The sequence below is a fragment of the Lutra lutra genome, chromosome 1, assembly GCF_902655055.1.
Source record: "Lutra lutra chromosome 1, mLutLut1.2, whole genome shotgun sequence".
Classification (NCBI taxonomy): domain Eukaryota; kingdom Metazoa; phylum Chordata; class Mammalia; order Carnivora; family Mustelidae; genus Lutra; species Lutra lutra.
In genome coordinates this window covers 135,207,526-135,223,602 of record NC_062278.1, presented here as the reverse complement: position 1 = coordinate 135,223,602, position 16,077 = coordinate 135,207,526, and the positions used below count along the sequence as shown (strand labels likewise).

At 35.8% G+C, this 16,077-nt stretch overlaps 1 protein-coding gene across 1 annotated transcript in view; it reads left to right on the top strand.

Moving 5' to 3' along the window:
• ANKRD28 (ankyrin repeat domain 28) overlaps nt 1–16,077 on the top strand; it is a 201,476-nt gene that overhangs the window by 13,732 nt on the left and 171,667 nt on the right.

The following is a 16,077-nucleotide window of genomic DNA, read 5'->3' as shown; positions in this document are numbered from 1 at the left end:
GAGAAGGAACCTGGTTGGAGTATTTCCCAATTTAGAATCTAGTCAAGAGGTGTAAATGAAATACACTATAGATATACTATAGAAATGTCCTGGAAGATTGTATATATGTTAAATAATGGTTAATACACTCATTTAATAATGAGCAACTTCTCTGTTTTAATGAAACTTATGGTAAATTGTTTTAAATACAGAATTTATTAGTAAAACAAATTATCCTTCAGCTTATCTTTTACCATAAAGCTGAATTTCTATGTATCACCTTCACTTAAGCTTAGATATACTGACTGATTAACTACTACAGATGCTTAGTAACACATGGATTATTTTGGATGTCTTGGTGCATTCTTGGTTTTAGAAGCTCTGAATGTTTTAGCTATCGAATTATTGCTTTTGAAATGTCACTAATCGGGGCGCCTGGGTGGCTCAGTGGGTTAAAGCCTCTGCCTTTGGCTTAGGTCATGATCCCAGGGTCCTGGGATCGAGCCCCGCATGGGGCTCTCTGCTCTGCAGGGAGCCTGCTTCCTCTTCTCTCTTTGCCTGCCTCTCTGCCTACTTGTGATCTCTGTCAAATAAATAAAATATTAAAAAAAAAAAGAAATGTCAGTAATTAACCTATTTGTATTTTCTTTTCCTCACTAGCAATTTCTACCTTCTAAGACTTCTTTTGGACTGTAAGATTCTATTATGAAGTCAAATGAACTTTTTACCTGCTCATCTTGTAGTTTCTTTAGCATCTTGGAGCTACAGTTTTGAACATGGAATTTCTTTTCTCTGACCACAGCTTCTTTCATTACTGGTTCTCGCACTTCCTCAGCCACAGTGAACCTGAGCTTTGCTGTGTTGGAATCTACTTTACCTAGTCTGCTAGGTATAGTTTGGCCACAAACTGGCCTCTTGAGAAGCCTGACTTTCTGATTTGAGCAGTACTGGTTAGGGTAGTGTTTTCTGAAACATGGGACAACTTTTACTCCTTGTGTTTTTCTTGAGATTTTTTTGTGGGTGACCTGTCTACTTTGATTACTAGATGTTGACTCATATTTCCTTGCTTCCGGTCTGGATTCCTGAGTATAACCCTGTATCCTGCTTCATTCTCACTTTCCTCTGGCCTATTCAGGAGTCTCCTGGCTCACTTCATTGCAGCCTTTCCTTTTTATCATTCTGTAGGTTTCATTTTGTCCTATTTAACACTCTCTCTCTTCCCCTCAGCCATCACCCATCCCTACCATCTTTCAACTTTCATGTGTTTTCTGCCGTCAGCTTTTCTTTTTTTTTACTCCTTTTGACCCAATCTCTTGAGCCTCAATGCCTATCTTAGACACAGTCTCTTCCCTTTCATCTTAGTGTTCTGCCTCTTGAAACTTGTCCATTTTCCCACTCCCACACCCTTCTTAGGCTGCACCCTTTTTTCAGCAAGCTTTGTTTCTCAGTGGGAACTTTCCCTGCTGTTCCTTCCTTTAGTGCCATTATGTCAGTTTTATATCCTATCTGTTTTCTACTCTTGTCTTTACCCCTAACACCACCCTTTCAGCTTATAGCTCCTTATAGCTCCATTCTTTCCTGCAGCTTTGTCAGGCAAGAGAAGCAAATGACTTAAAGAAAGATGTGAAGTAAATAATAGTGAATGTTACCATACATGGATATGGCAAACAATTATGATAATTAATTGAATGTCTGAAATGGTAGAGTATGTACTTTTAATTCTGGCTCATTAATTTTTTTGTCACTTCAGAAAGAAGCCCTGTAACCAGCAGTCACCCCATTTGTTTTTAGTCTCCCTCCCCTGGCCCACCTTTCCCTCAGCCTAATCTAGGCATCCACTAATCTCCTTTCTGTTTCTACACATTTGCTTATTCTGGACACTTTATGTAAATGGAATCATAAAATATGTAATCTCTTATGACTGACTTCTTTCACTTAAAAGGTTTTAGAGTTTTATTCATACTGTAGTTATGTGTCAGAACTTCATTTCTTTTTATTGCTATATTGGGTTGTTTCTACTTTCTCAATAAAATAAAATGGGCTTGGAGATATCTTCATTGAATTGTGAGAATATTGAAAAAGTGTCTAGTATGTAGTAGTTGCTCAATAAATGCTCACTTATCCAAACAATTTAAACTCCTGTATTCCCTTGACTTTCTCAGTCAACCTATAGGTTACTTCTACAGTATTTATTCTCTTGTTTCAGCTCTGGAACCACTAAAAAATTGGTGAAGGAAGTAATGAAACCAAGTTGAATATATTCCAGTTTTCTGATGTCTAACTTCAGCTGCACCTTCAAGTCTGTTTTATCCTTACCATTCCTTTTCTATGCCCATTAATATTTAATTTCTACCTTCTCCATTTTAACATGTAGTTGTGTCTCTTAATTTACTAAGAAAAGAGAAGTCTGCCTACCCATGTAATCTTTCTTATTGATCTCCTTCCTTATTGCATATCATTTATTTGTACACTTTGCTTTTTTCCTGTTATTTTTTTTTCTTATTTTGACTGAGAGAAATAAATACACTTTTTCTCTTTCTCAGAGCATTTTTCTGCTGTAATCCTAATCATACCTTCATCTGAGATTTAGATGTATTATTTCTTATTTTTATTTTTTCATATTGTTACACTTCTGTCACTGCTCTCACACATTGTTATATATTGGTGCCTGGAGGAACACTACCTATTAATCAAGATTCTAATACTCATAGTGGGCAAAAACCAGGTAAGCAACACCCAGTGCAGGATTCAACCTTAACAAGGCTTATTTCTGTTTGGGTATGCCATATATTGCAATGTAACTTTAAAATACTGCTTACTTCAGTGTGAAGTACTAAATCAGGGTTGTTTGAGTCGAACTTTTTTATTACGATAGTGAAAACATTTTCCTTTTCATTGTTCTGTGTTAAGGCTAGGTATATGTAATATATTTTTTTAAAGATTTCATTTATTTATTTCTTCGATAGAGAGCACAACAGGGGTAGCAGCAGGCGGAGGGAGAGGGAGAAGCAGACTCCCCACTGAGCAGGAAGCCCCCATGTAGGGATTGATCCCAGGAGCCCAGGATCATGACCTGAGCCTAAGGCAGCTGCTTAACTGACTGAGCCACCCAGGTGCCCCTATATGTAAATTTTTTTTTTTAATATGTAAAATTTTTTTTTTAAATGTATGCTTTTATTATTATCCTGGGAGACAGAAATCTCACCCAACCTTCAGGTAGTCATCTCTCTGAACCACATTGATTCTAAAATGTGCTCAGTTTGTAGTTTTCATTGGTTCCACATTCCTATGCCCCCCTGTCAGAAAATCTTTCTTTTTACCCAATTCAGTTCTCTCCAGCTATAATTCAGTCATTTTCCATTGTATTGTCTACAATAAGGATCCTGTATAGACCTTTTAAGTTGGATTCAGGGAGCTTTCAATTGGTTAGACAAGTGGCTCCTTTTTTTTTCTTTAACAGTTTATTAAGGTATAATTTACATATTATAAAATTACTCTGTTTTAAGAGCACAAGCCAATTATTTTAGTAAATTTAAGGAGTTTTGTACTCTGCACCACCCTCCAGTTTGAGAACATTTCCATCACCCAAAAAGATAACCTATTTTGAAAAAACCTCAGTTCTCCTCCTATGTGTTGCTCTCTTATTGACACACTCCTACCACTCTCATCATACTTCTACATCTGACAGCTGTTCTGCAGTTCAACTTAATTTTGACACAGTTGACCTGGCGATAGCATCAGATCCCATAGGTTAAGGGCTTAGTCCTAGGAGACTGTCCTCGCTCCTTTCCCTACAAATGCCAATTGCAGGTCCAGGTGCTTCTGACTGACTGGCTATAAATCAGAAGTTCCCAAATAATTCATAGAATGCAAAGAAATTTTCTGTTAACTAGATTACTGGTTTAGTGCAAAAGGCTGTAACTAAGGAATGGCCAAATGGAAGAGATACATAGGGCAAGGTATGTAGGATGGGACATTGAGCCTCTGTGCTCTGTGGGTGAGCCACTTTCCCCAGATCTTCATGTGTTCACCAGCCTAGAAGCTAAGCTGTCTGAACCCCATCCTTTTGGGTTTTTTTGGAGGCTTCATTATATAGGCATGATTGATTAAATCATTGATCGTTGCTGATTGAACTCCAGCCCCTCTTTCCTCCCCAGAAATCAGGGCTAGGAGTGGGGATGAGGGTGGAACTGAAAGTTTCAACCCTGTGATCACTCTGGTTGGTTATTTTTAGGCAGTTTCCAAAAGTTGTCTTATTAACATAACAAAAGACACCTATGGCTCAGATCACAGGAAAGTCCAAAGATTTTAGGATCTCTGCCAGAAAAGGGGGATGAACACCAATATATATTTCTTATTTAAAAAAAAATCACAATATTTCAAAACTTCATACCCATTTTGCAGTCACTCCTTTTCCACCTTCAGCCCCAGGCAATAACTGACTAGTAGTCTGTCTCCATGATTTGGCTTTTTAAAACATTTTATAAGTGGAATCATATGTTTATTTTTGTTTGGCATCTTTCATTTTGGGGTTCATCCATGTTGTAGCATGTATATTAATTCTTCATTGCTGACTAGTAAGCCATTGTATGGCTATAGCACAATATTTTGTTTATCCATTCACAAGTTGTTAGAAATTTGAATTGTTTCTGATTTTTGGCTATCATGAATAAAGTTGTGATGACTATTCATATGTAAATTTTTGTATACACATATGTTTCATTTTCTTTTGGGAAGATTCATAGAAGTAGAATTGCTGGTCATATTGTAAGGTCATGTTTAATGTGTTAAGAACAGTCCTTAAACTATATAATCCCTATTGTGTATTGCTGGATTTGGCTTGCTCATAATTTGTTGAGAGTTTTTTTAATCTTTATTCTTTGGAATTGTTGACTTCATAAAATGAATTAAGATGTGCTCTCTCTTTTTTAGAAGAGTTTGTGAGGGATTAGTATTATTTCTTCTTTAAATATTTGATAGAATTTTGGCTGTGAAGCTATGTAGGCAAGGACTTTTTCTTTGTGGTAAGATGTTAAATTTCTAATTCCGTATCATTTCCTTCCTCCAGTGTGGCTTCATTCCCTCTTTCCTTTTTGTGCTATTATTGTCATATATATTACATCTTTATATGTTATAAACTTAACAGTACAATTTTATAATTGTTTTATGCAAGTACCTTTCCAAGCCCAGGGAAGAGTAAAAAAATTATCTCTTTATTGTTGTTTTTCCATTATCTGTAATTATCTTTGTCAGTGTTATTTTTTCATTTGGATTCCAGTTGCTATCTGGTATTACTTCTTTTCATCCTGAATAACTTCCTTTAGTATTTGGCTTACATCTCTATCTTTCAAATAATACATGTTAAGATTAGTGCCCCCTCCCATCTTTTCAATTGGGAATTCATATGCCATATGATCTTTTACATTGGTATTAGTTGAGTGAGGATTGAGAAGGGTTGGCGGGAGATCGGGCCGGAAGAAAGTATGTGGGGGCCAATTCCTAGAGTATCTTGTGTTCTCAACTGTGGGATTTGAAGCTTATAACTGTGGGGAGCAATCATTGGAAGATTTTTATATAGAGTTCTTTCATCAGATTTGAGCCTTGAGGAAAGGAGTTTATAAAGACTGGATTCTGAATGCTTTTTTAAAGGAAGGTAAATTTGCTCTTTTCTCTGGAATCCATTCTTCATTCTTTTGAGCAATTAAAAGTTGTTTAGATCCATGTAGCTACTTCCTTGCAGACATAAAATATTTACGGAGTTGTGTCAGAGTGATAATTAGTTATAGAGTGGAAACCATGCCAGTGGCCTGTGAAGTTTGTGAAACAACAGTTTGAGAACCAGTTACAAGATGAACAGACTGCTTACCGTTTTTGTATATGGAATGGAGTGCATATTGAAACATTCAAACATCTTGGGGCATCTGACCTTTTTTTTTCTTTTTAGTCTTAAAGGCTGGGTGTACATAAGCCATACGTTTTACTTGTTTTGGTATGCCAGAAGTGTTTGATTTTTTTCTTATTTGGTACTCACAGACTTTTTTTTAACCATACAAAGGATACACACACACACAACCCCTATGTTTTATGGTTTTCATTTGTGCTTGTTAGGAAAAATTAAACAGCAGAAGACTTATTTATTCTAGGTTAGGTTACCAGTTCTTTACAGAAGAATAAAATGAAAAGTATGTCCCCATCTCTAGTCTTGTCAGATTCTGTTGGAAGCAGTGCATGTTATTGTCAGCCTGTCAATGTTTTCACCTTTGAGTAATTTCTGTGGGAGATGACCTTGTTTCTGGATTACTCTAAGTTCCTGCTGTTGGTTGTATGAATGCAGGAGCTCTTTTTTCCCTCATTAAATCATTAAATGATTTTCCTCATAAAGTCATTCAACTCTACAATTTTCAGGAGTTTAACATCATGTTTTCATTTAACTAATGGAAGTTAGAATTTAAACTGTGAGGAAACCTGTCTATTTAGTCTTGAGCTTAAAATTTCCCAAAGAGTAAGGGCCACATAGTTTTATCCAGCACCGTCACATAACAAGGAGTTTAGGCATATAATTATGTCACAAGCTTTTCAAATACTAGCATGCAAAAATAACATTTTTACCTAGCTCATTCAATACTTCTCTGCTAATGTTGGTGATAATAACTCTACTAATGTTGGTGAGAATGCAGGAAATTGGTCCCATTATACTGTTTGATTTCCCTATAGCACTCTCTGAAGTAATTCTATTTGTTTATATTTCATGGTGTGTGTCTCTCTCTATTGGAATGTGAGCTCAGAGAGGGTAAGAATCATATCTTATTTAATGTGGTATCCCCATCACCTATAATAATGCTTTACATCTGATGGGCATTCAAATAATTGCTAGATGAATAAAAAATTCTGATTAGGTGTATCTGAAATGGAATGCTGGTAGTATATTTTTAGAGAGAAGCATCTCCAGTTATTTTGAAGTATACTCCCAAAGCTGAGAAAAAGTAGCCTATCTTCCTTCCCTGATGTGCAGTAATGTGCATAAGATACAGAAAATACATATGTATCTTTACTGAAAGATCATTGTTAGAAGCTTCCTTCATTCTTGAAATTGGAAACTGGCGACTGAGTCCCCTAGGAGGAATAATTTAGTTCAGTACTATTTTCCAAATATTGTTTGCAAATAAGACTCAGAATGGACAGTTCCTTTCCGTCATCAAATGGTTAAGTTTAGGAAGGTGAGAACGTAGAGCTAAAATGGAATTTATTCCCTTTTTTAAAAATGGGAAAAAAGAAGGCAAGGACAGGTTTCCTAGATGATTTTTCTCTAAAACAGTGATTCTCAGTGGCATGGTGGGGGTATTTTACAATGACTGAAGACATTTTTGATTGTTATAACTGGAGAGGGGGAAAGGATACTACTGGCATCTGTTGGATAGAGGCCAGGGTACTGCTAAATGTCCTACAAGGAACAGGACATCCACCCCCAACAAAGAATCATCTGTTCTGAAATGTCAGTACTACAGAGGTTGAGAAGCCGTTCTCTTAACAGGCTGCGTGGACAAAGCATTGGTAGTTAACTTGGAGTTTGGCAGTTATAGATCTGTGGAGCCTGCATGTTCGTACACCTGCACGTACACAGCAGGTTTTGGCCCTGGGTAAAACTGAATGCCTTGTGTAGAGAAAACTGTAGGTGTGGAATTGGCTTTTTATATATGTAGGAGTTTGATTGTAAGTAACCTAGTTTGGGAGGTCCCTAAGACCACACTCAGGTTCAGTAATTTACTAGGACGCAGGACTCGGCAAAGATTTTATATTTATGGTAATGGTTTATTACAGTGAAAGGATATAGATTAAACCAGGAATGGGAAAAGGCCCATAGAGCAGAGTCCAGGAAAGTTCCAGATAAAAACTTGCAGTTGTTCTCTCTCAGTGGAGTTATGTAGACAGTGCTTATTTCTCCCAGCAACAGTGTATGACAACCTATGTTGAGTATTGCCACTCCATCTGAGCCTCACGGTCCAGGGATTTTATTGGCGATCAGTCATGTAGTCTCCAAACCCTTGAGAGGTCAAGCTGATACTGCATGGCTTAAAGCCTTCACCATAAATTACATTTTTAGACTATTTGTTGTGGCCCTAGGTTCCCAGGTAAACAAAGACAGTTTTTCCAAACAGGACAATTCAAGGGCTTAGAGGTTGCCTTCTAGAAGCTGGGGAAAAGCCAAATCTTTCTTTGCAAGGTTAAGCCTTTACTGTACACATCGGGCCTGCTTTTTTTTTTTCTTTCTTTCTTTCTTTGAAAACTGCTGACTGATTCTTAGAGGCTAGTTTAGGATGTTCTGTTACTGATAGTTTATACCCAAATTTTGTATCTTAGAGACCTGTTGGTGCATGTAAATCAGTGGTTCTCCAACTGTGCTTCATGAACCCCTGGGAATCTGTGAGAACAAAATTATTCTCATAATTATAGTAAAATATTCTATGACCCTTTACTTTGTTAACATTTGCACTAATGGTACAAAAGTGATGGTAAGTAAAACTACTGATACCTTTTTAGGAATCTCAGCAGTGACATTAGACTGTCTAGTAGTTTGTATCCTTTACTGCCATGCACTTGTAGTTAAAAAAAAAAAAGGCGCCCATTTCCCTTAATGTTTTTAAGTATAAATTTTATTATGTTGACTTTTGAGTCCATATGATAAAATGGGTATGTATTGCAAAGGAAAAGCACTCTTGGGATGGAGATGCCATCTAACTACGCATTTTTTTCCATGAAGAACTTCTTACTTGAAAGAGCAACTGACAAACTATGGTTTTCCAGACTTGGATATTTGGCAAATATTTTCTTGAAAAGGAACAAAGCAAACTTGTCATTTGAGGAAAGCAGCTGTCAGTATTTGTTACTATTGATAAAATTTGAGCTTTCCAGAAAGAAATTAGAATTTGAGAAAATCTGTGTTGTTTACCTTGAGTTTAGCAACATCACAGTACTTAAAAGACTTTTTAAAATATTGGTAATGAGGGCGCCTGGGTGGCTCAGTGGGTTAAGCCTCTGCCTTTGGCTCAGGTCATGATCTCAGGGTCCTGGGATCGAGTCCCGCATCGGGCTCTCTGCTAGGCAGGGAGCCTGCTTCCTCCTCTCTCTCTCTCTCTCTGCCTGCCTCTCTGCCTACTTGTGATCTTTCTCTGTCAAATGAATAAATAAATTCTTAAAAAAAATAAATAAAAATAAAATAAAATATTGGTAATGATATTAATAAGTGTGACTTTTTTGATATTGTATATAATGAAATGTGTCAAGGTATGGAAGATCTGAATAACTCCATGAAGTAGTATTTTCTTAAGGACTGATTCATGATGTTATAAAAACTCAGGGGTAAAAGATGTATTGTAAGTGCGTGGACTTCAATGTGAAAAAGTATGAAAAGTTTATTGATACAGTTTTATATTTCACATTTTAACTAGCCTTTGAGAGATACCACTTGAGAAGTTTTATGTAGTATCAGAGGAAGATATCCACAATTATCTGAAAAGGGCTTTAAAATATGCTATTTTCTGTCTAGTTATGAGTACAGATTTTTTTCATATACTTGAATCAGGGTATTTTATCATAGATTGAATGCAGAAGCAGCTGTGAGAGTCCAGCCATTTTGTGTTGTTAGTCATGAAAGTGATTTGTAAAAATGTAAAGCAGTGCCACTCCTCCCACTAATTTTTAAAACTTGTTTTCATAAAATTATTTATATTGATAATGTAATGTATTAAGTGAATTAAAATAAATATTTTAACGATTTCTCAGTTTTAATTTTGAGTAGAGTAGACATCATAAATTACATAAACAAAAAGAAACTCTTTGGGGCCTTTAACAATTTAAATGTGTAAAGGGGTCCTGAGACCAACATTTTTTGAGCACATGGCTTTCTGAGATTCATCCCTTAGATATCATTGAACCTAAGTTTTTGTCTCTTATAGGATTAGGCTACCACAGGCTGGAAGATTTAAATTCCTTGGGCTTCAGTGGAAAGTTCTGGCTTTTTATTTCGATCTAACTATATTTTTAACGTATAAAATACATAGTGGAATTTTGTATATGGCTAAAAATGTATTTTTCAAGATCAGATGAGTGGAGAATTATATCTGGAAGAATGACAAAAAAATTGTGGGGAAATGATAAATTATTTTCTGAAAGTTTCTAGCCAATGATTGTAGAAAAAACATTATCGCATGAAAGTCTTAAAGAAGATCAGGTTTAGCAAACACTTTACATACCCATAAAAAAAGGGTTATGATAGGATCATTTTAATTATTGACATGTACTATAGCTTTATCTAATCCTGAAGAAATAATAGGCTTTCTGTTTCTATAAACACTGAAAGTAAGCTCTGTGGATTGAGTTAATTGTTGGTAGTTACTAGGGGTGTAATTTCAGGCAACATTTAGGAGAACTTTAACTAAATGGATTTAAACAGATTTTTTTTTTAAGATTTTATTTATTTATTTGACAGACAGAGATCACAAGTAGGCAGAGAGTCAGGCAGAGAGAGAGCGGGGGAAGCAGGCTCCCTGCTGACCAGAGAGCCCGATTTGGAGCCCGATGTGGGGCTTGATCCCAGGGCCCTGGGATCATGACCTGAGCTGAAGGCAGAGGTTTTAACCCACTGAGCTACCCAGGTGCCCCAACTAAATGGATTTAGAGGAAGAGACTTGCTACAAATATTTTTTAACCTATACAGCGTTAATCAGGATTACTTTGATTTAGAATCCTGTCTTGGTTTATTAGAGGGTAGGTTTGGCTTATGTTTAAGTAAGGCTTTGAGAAATATCTGCAAAGTCAGTGAATAAGTACAGTGTGGTGTGCAAAGCTGTACAAGAGTCAGAAGAAATCAGGGAGGAAAATTTGTCAGGTATCATATTAAAAACTTAAGGGCAATGATTTTTCTCCCTAATTATAAATATTTTTGTTAAGCTGATTTTGTATATACAGTTTTTTTGTATGTGGCTTTAGTCCATCCTGGGTTTATGACCCGTAGTCACTACATAGCAGAGATTAAGAACTAGAATATTAGGAGAAGATCGTAGTTTGTTTTTTGCTCAAGTACTAGTCACATAATACTGAGTGTTGATATTTGTATACTTGGATGTGTTTCACTAGCAAAATGTGAGGAAGTTCTACCTTTAAAAAATCTTGCCTTGAGAAAAGATTTTTCTAATCAGTATACTTTCTTGGAAACATTTAAGTAGATACAGTTATCTTTTTAAATTCCATGTTAACTATTTTTCTTTTCTACTCTCCGCTGTTCATTTTAGATTTTAGATCATTTTAGATTTTAAATCATTTAGATTTTAGATTTGTACTTATATTTTCTACCCTATCTAAACAGAGACATGAGATATTTAGGGTTACAGGTCTTCATAAATCTTTTGTGTGTATGATAGAATCCATTAGAATACTGTTTTACCTTAGGTATTTAAAAAAAGCTACTCTAAAATTAAACAAAAATATATATTATGCTGGTATGCCTGGGTAGCTCAGTCAGTTGTGCATCCACCTCTAGATTTTAGCTCAGGTCATGGGATTAAGCCCCACCTCAGGCTCTGGGGGTGGGGGGAGGGTGGAGCCTTCTTGGGATTCTCTCTCCCTCTGCCCCTCCCCTGTGCATATGCAGGTCCTCTCACTCTTCTAAAAATGTGTGTGTGTATGTGTGTATTATAATGTCTAAATTCATTTACATAAAAACAAAAAATTGTTAGTTTTTTTATTGTGGTAAAATGTACTAAAAATTTGTCATTTTGACTATTTTAAGCTGTACAATCCATTGACGTTAAATACGTTCATATTGTTGTGCAACCATCATCACCATCTATCTCCACACTTTTTTTAATCCTCACAAAGTGAAACCCATGCACATTGAACTTTTCATTCCCTTCATCCCCTAACCCAAATAGGGGTTTGTGAAAAAATCCCACATCCTTTTGTGATTGATTTATTTTACTTATTGGTATAATATTTTCAAGGTCTACATGTTTAGAATGTGTCAAAATATCTTTACTTTTTAAGGCTGAACAATATTTCGGTGTATGTATGTGCCACATTTTGTTTATTAATTAATCCATCTGTGGACACTTGGGTTGCTTCCCAAGTGTCCTTTTGGCTTATGTGAATAATGCTGGTTGAAATTTGTGCATCTGAGGGTGTTTCAAGTTCCTGCTTTCAGTTCTTCTGGATATATCCACAGGAGTGTAATTGCTGGATCATATGGAAATTCTGTTTAATATTTGAGGAAAACCATACTGTAATCTATGCATTAATGGCTGTATCATTTAACATGCCCCCCTTTTTTTTCCTTTCATTTGAGAGAGAGAGCACGAGCAGGGTGAAGGGCAGAGAGAAAAGCAGGCTCTCCCCTGAGCAGGGAGCCTGATGCAGGGCTCAGTCAGGGGACTCTGGGGTGATGATCTGAGCCAAAGGCAGATGCTTAACTCACTGAGCCACCCAGGCATCCCTATCATTAAACATTCTCACCAGCAATGCACAAGAGTTTCCATTTTTCTGCATTGGTGCCAACATATTTTTTTAAATAATTACAATTCTGATGTGTATGAAGCGGTATTTTGTGATTTGTATTTCCCTAATTATTAGTGATACTGAACATTTTTCATGTGCTTATTGCCACTTGTCTTTGGGGAAATGTTTGTTAAGGTCCTTTGCACATTTTTTAATTGGGTTGTTTTCTCACTGTTTTTGAGTTGTAGGAGTTCTTTATATATTCTGGATATTAACTCCTTATTAGAAACATGGTTTGCAAATATGTTCTCCCATTCAGTACGTTGATTTTTCCCTCCATTGATAGTGTCTTTTCATGCACAAAAGTTTTAAATTTTGATAAAGTTGGGTTTATGTGTTTTTTTCTTTTGTTGCCTGTACTTTTCTCATTGTGGAATCCAGTGTCATGAAGGTTTTCCCTTGTTCTAAGTTTTTTATAATTTTAGCTCTTGTGTTTAGGTCTTTGATCCATTTTGAATTAATTTTTGTGTAAGGTGTGAGGTAAGGGTCCAACTTCATTCTTCTGCCTGCAGTTATGCAGTTTTCCCAATACCATTTGTTGAAAATACTCCATGGAATGGTCTTGTCACCTTGCCAAGATCATTTTATCACATAGGTATGGAAAGGTGTATTTCTGGGCTCTGTTGTATTCTGTTGGTCTGTATGGCCATCTTTATGGCCACTTCCACACTGTTTTGATTACTGGTTTTTGTATTAAGTTTTGAAGTCAGGAAATGTGAAACCTCCGAATTTGTACCCCCACCCCCCCAAATTGTTTTGGCTGTTACGGAATTCCTTGAGATTCTATGTGGATTTTAGGATGGATTTTTTTTTTTTAAATTTATGAATAACAGTGTTGGGAATTTGAATTTGATAGGCATTATATTGAATCTGTAGATTGCTCTACTCAGGTAAGGACATTTTAACAATATTAAGTATTCCACTCCATGAACACAGAATAGCTTTCTATTTATTTGTATCGTCTTTAATTTTTTTCAGCAGTATTAAAGGTAGTTTTCAGTGTACAGAACTTTTGCCTCCTTGGTTAAGTTTATTCTTAAGTATTTCATTCTTTTCAATACTGCTGTAAATGGAATTGTTTTCTTAATTTCCTTTTTGGATTGTTTTTTAGTGTATAAAAAAACAACAAATTTTTGTGTGTTGATTTTGCATACTGTAACCTTGAATTATATATATATAATTATATATATATGTATGTATAGGTATATGTGTATATACTGTGCGTGTAATCTTTGGGTGTTTCTACCTGTATGGTCATATTGTCTATGAACAGAGCTGATTTTACTACTTCTTTTACACCTGGGATGCCTTTTCTTTTTCTCATCTGTTAGTATCACTGATGGAGAAATTAAATGGGAAATGGTGTTAGGTGATTTAGAAATTTGTTTATCCAAAGACTTACTATGGAAAATATATCTTGAAAGTTTTAAATGTTCCATGGAAAGCTGAGGGGTTTTTATTTATAAAGTGATAAAGACCACCTAATTGCAAAGAAAATTTAACTCAGTTTGTAGATTTAAAACAGGGTTTGTTTTGTTTGGCTATCTCTGAGAAAGCCTAATCACAGATGTAGTTTTCTTTTAGTCCTTGACCTTGTGCACACTTTGTTTTTCTGCTTGCTTTTAAAGGTAACTAATTAGCATCTAATTATACTTTGGAGTTTTTGTTATTGTTAAAGATACTTGTATAATAGATACTTATAACTGACATTATAGAATAATAAATAATCTTATCTATAGGTAAAATGTGAAGTCATTAAAGACACATGGTACACTGGAAATTTCATTTTATTTTATTTTATTTTCAAAGATTTTATTTACTTATTTGTTAGAGAGCACAAGCAAGGGTAGCGGCGGGCAGGCAGAGGGAGAAGTGGGCTCCCTGCCAAGCAAGGAGCCCCATGAGGATCCCAGGGCGCTGGGATCATGACCCGAGCCACTCAGGTGTCCCTACACGAGAAATTTTAATCATGTATGTAAAATCTTAGATAAGAGAACTGAGGCCTGGAGATATGTTAGCTTGCACAATATTATACCGCTATTATCAGCGCTAGGACTAAAACGTTTTTGGTGATTTTTCTCTCATTTTGCCCACCTGAACCTTTGATTACTGCAACAGCCTTTAACTTGTCTTTCTGCACTTTAGACTCATCCTTTAATTTATTTTGGCTACTGGCTCCAAAGCATGTTTCTAAAATATAAATATGACTAGTATCAATGTGACAGTTTTACATTTACTAGCCATTATGTTCAGGATAATATTAGCATTAAATATATCTAAGTCCATTACATGTGTTGTCTGATTTAATTCTTTAAACAGTCCTTTGCTATTATACCAGTTTTATAGATGAGGAAGCTGAGACCAGGACCTAAATGCAGGATTGTCTGATTTCAAAGTTCATATTCCTAGGTACTATGTTATGCTATTTAAGTAGGATATTCAAGACACCTTGAAAAAAAAAAAAAAGACACCTTGTAATTGTTATTCTTAACCACTTCTCTAGTGTTTGGTTGATCTTTTTAACTGTAAGTTTCTTTTAACTTGGTAACAGTTTTCACTGTAAGTTCCTTGATTATGTCTCTGACACAGCAATTGCATAGTACATAGTAGGTACTTGGTAAATGTTGAATAGGTTTTAAGTAGTGCGTGAATAGCACAGGATAGTGAAAACTGTCCAGTGTGGGAAGACATGAATATTACAGTGAAGGAAAAGATTCCTCTGATTGGCTTTGTGAATCAAAGGTCAGTCTTGGGGTTAAAGCAAAATATCGATGATAGAATGAGGGAATTGAAGTCCAGGGAAATGATGAAAAATAGCAAGTATGGAGCACCTAGGTGGCTCAATTAAGTGTCTACCTTCAGCTCAGTTCATGATCCCCAGGGTCTTTGGATTGAGCCCTTGTGTTGGGATTGAGCCCTTGCTCAGTGGGATTCTGCTTCTCTCTCTCTCTGCCCCTCCCCCCACTGGTGCATGTGTGCATGCTCTCTCTCAAATAAATGAATAATATCTTAAAATAGCAATTATTTGTTCTTACATGAATTTATATCATTAGATTATAAGAATTTGAAAATTGAATTCTCTGACTTAATGTTCTCAGGTCTTGTGGAGTTAGGGGGAGAAGTGCATAAAGACTAGAGACAAGGTTACTCCATTTTTCACTAAGGGGAAGAAGGAAAATTACAGAGCTTGATGTGACTTTCATGTGAGACTCTTTAATAAATTATTTAAAGAGTTACTTGTTTTCAGGAGAAGTGAAGCCCTAATCAATGGAGCCTAACTCATTTTGTGTGTGAAGCCTGCTATCTTAAATGGATTACAAGAGATTTAGAACTGTGCTTCTCAGATTTGCTGATAGCATGGTTATGGAAGGAATAGTGCATTTGCAGGGATGGGCTAGATTTTGCTGTAGTAATAATACCTAGATCGTAGTAGCTTAAAAATAAGAAATTTACTTATTGCTTACAGTACATGTCCATTCTCAGTTTAGTAGGGTACTCTGCTTTGTGTTTTCCTCAATTAGGAACCCAGGCTGGAGTTTTTAAACTTTTGGA